The sequence below is a fragment of the Bison bison genome, unplaced genomic scaffold, assembly GCF_000754665.1.
Source record: "Bison bison bison isolate TAMUID 2011002044 unplaced genomic scaffold, Bison_UMD1.0 scf7180017864265, whole genome shotgun sequence".
Classification (NCBI taxonomy): domain Eukaryota; kingdom Metazoa; phylum Chordata; class Mammalia; order Artiodactyla; family Bovidae; genus Bison; species Bison bison.
In genome coordinates, this window is record NW_011494837.1 from 381945 (window position 1) to 385076 (window position 3132).

A 3132-nucleotide genomic window follows, 5' to 3' on the forward strand; every position below is an offset into this window, starting at 1 on the left:
TACTTTTAAACCTAGGATCAATGTAGAAACTTATTTGTACAAGAGTGCTTCAAAGGCTTCCTACAAAATTGTGCTACTTAGCTGATCACTTCTTGCCTTAGGCAGTCAAAAGTAGATGGAGTTATAATGTCATTAGCAACAATTTTTAAACCTAGTGTGAACTAATAAGGCGTTCTGAGATTGACATGCAAGACTGTGTCCTTTAAAAGTGGCATATATGTTCTAATAGCACCAAGAAGACTAGCTTGATGCCAAGAAGGCATCTGAAGAAAGAAGTTCTCGCATCCACATTGATTTCTTCGCTTCTTCAGAGAGCATTAATGCAGGTGTTTCACGCATTTTGCAATTTAATAAAGAAGTGTTATTAACACCACTCATTAAATACATTTTTAGAGCTATCATACCACCCCAAAATAACTTAAAATATGTTTTGTTAATTAGATGTATCTTGAATGAGGCCATATTTAAATGCTGAATCAAGGTGAAAGGAGGCTTGCTTGGATCATGATAAACACCTTTTAAATAAATATGCAATTCAGGTAGAAAAGAGAAGACTTTGTGAAAACAAGCCCTAATAATTTAATATGACCTGTAAAGATAATATGGATTTGATGTAGGAGAGAAAAATAAAACAAAGGAAAGGCCAAGATGGAAGCTAAAAATATGATTGACCCATAAAATGAACTCTTTTTTTTTTTTTTTAAATTTTTTTACCCTGAACTCAGACTTTTTATTGTATTCAAGTAAAAACTGGCCAGAACCACAAAGGGTGGCAAAGAAAAGGAGTGGGTGGAGGTTGAGAATGCTGGGAATCAGGTCTTGAGCATGTCAGTCCAGTGCTCCTCTTCTAATTCTGAGTCCTCCTCGTCCTCCTCAGTGCCCATCCGGCACAGCCAGATCAGGTCTCCCCACAGCAGTGAGTTCTTACAGCCAGGGCATGCGCCCTCTAGAGGCAGGAGCTACCCTGGTTCCTCCTGCAGGAACTCCTCTGCCAGGCAGATCACATGGGCCCTTAGGGAGCAGCCAGGGTGCGGGCAACATAGGGGGCTCTCTTCATCCTGGAGCGCACGTGCGCACAGGGTGCAGCGGACCTCGACGTCTTGCTGCGGCTCGAATCCCATGTCGTCGGAAGGACCTGCTTGGCTTCTCGGGGGTGGGGCCCGGGGTGGCGGAGGCCCGAAGGCCAGTGGCATGTGAGGTGGTGGCGGCGGGCAGAGGTCTAAAATGAACTCTTTAAAGTCCGATATATCTTGGGAAAATATTTGATTTGAATGTAGAGTTAATTATCTTTGATTATTTTGGATAATATCCTGGTCTAGATTGATGCAATCAGATAACTATTGCTCATTTGAACAAAAAATGATGTGTCTTTGGGTAATCAAAGCAATTAAATTACATGACAGTCACTAGGCAATCAATACAATATGCCATCTTGACTCAAATAACCCATTTCAAATTACTCTTATGACTTTATCATTTACCCCTTTTATGCAGTGATTTTACTGCTGGGAAATTTCCAGTGAGTTCCACTTGGTTACCATTTATCACATTGTTGAACCATAGTTTTATGTGAAACAATTGGAACTTGGAGGTACCAGCAGAATGGCTGTATTTTTCATCAGTCATTGTCAAACATGCTTTATTGGTGATTCCTTCTCTGCCCCTTGCTGACTTCTCAGGTGAATTCCATTGCCTCTTGGATACTTTGAATTGTCAATCAGTCCAGTCATCAGTCAACAAGCACACAATACACACACCAAACACTCACTTTGATAACAGCGATATTAACTTTCAGGCATAGACTGATTCAGGTCTGTTTTCCTTCCTGCCAGCTCAGGCCTGCACCCTCAATTGAGGAAACTGTCCAAGGAATAGTGTAGAATCCGCTCTTTCATACCTCCCTGCCTCCCACCCTCCTCCCATCCCACCAGGTTCAGGGGCCAGGAATGGATGGGGAGGAACAGGCAAAGAACTGGTAAGTGTTTTACTGAAATGATATGTATTTGAGCTGACTTTGTTGATGTCTTCTGGGTAGCAGGTAGGGCCTGTCTCTTGGGCAGACAGCCAGCGCCCTCACACAGGGCCTCACCCTTGGAGTTTAATACTCTGCAGTGGCTATCTTGAAATTGTGAATAACATAATCTTTGACTCTGGTTTTGAAGGGAAGACTTTTGGAACAACTAGCATGTACCAGGCTTGGCATGCACTTCTGCCTCCCACCTTGTGAGATCGGTTCTGGACCTTGCTTTCCCAGACTCCCCACCCAACCCCCATCCCCATGGCAACCAATGGCAACCATGGCAACCCCCTGGCTTCCCTCTGCCCCAGGAGAGGCAGGTACACAGATCCGGGGTGGCGGGTGGGGTTGGACTGGGTGCACATCCCACACCCTGTAATTGCCCTGGGCTGGCAGTGCCATGGTGTGTTTGGAGGGTGACTGGACTGGGGCAAGCCTCTAACCACACCATCCAGGTAAGGAGTGTGCCCCAGGTGGAAGGCTGCAGTCTCCAGCTGGTTTGCTGTGGGTTGGGGCTGTGACCAGTGCCTCAGGGATTGGTTTCCCCACCCCTGGCCAGGGCACAGCAGTGTGGGACCAATGTTTAACAGGTGGGAGAACTCGACAGCCTGTGAGGCGGGTGCTCCTGTGCATACGTGGCTCCAAGAAGCACCGAAGGGCCCTCCTGCGTGTCTGCATTCACCTTTCAAGTATTCCTATGCTCCTAAGAACATGACATTAAATACTGCAAATTGAAAACAGCACCATTGTAGTAGAGAAAGAGGAGGCAAAAGAAAGGAACCACTTTAATTTTTAGTATCTTTAATGACACTTGGACTTCCCTGGTGGCTCAGACAGTAAAGGATCTGCCTGTAATGCAGGAGACTCGAGTTCAATACCTGGGTCAGAAGATTCCCTGGAGAAGGGAATGGCTACCCACTCCAGTATTCTTGCCTGGAGAATTCTATGGACAGAGGAGGCTGACGGACTACAGTGTATGGGGTCACAAAGAGTTGGACACGACTGAGTGACTAACACTTTCACTTTACTTTACCCCTCCCTTTGGAAGAAGCTCCATGCTTTCATTTCACACTGAGCTCCACCAATTATATAGCTGGCCTGATAACAGGTGTTCA

General features: G+C 45.6%; 1 pseudogene; it reads right to left on the reverse strand.

Annotated features, from left to right (window-relative positions):
- Positions 1-793: 793 nt before the first annotated feature.
- On the reverse strand, positions 794-1626 carry LOC104994749 (annotated as a pseudogene).
- Between the last annotated feature and the right edge of the window lie 1506 nt (positions 1627-3132).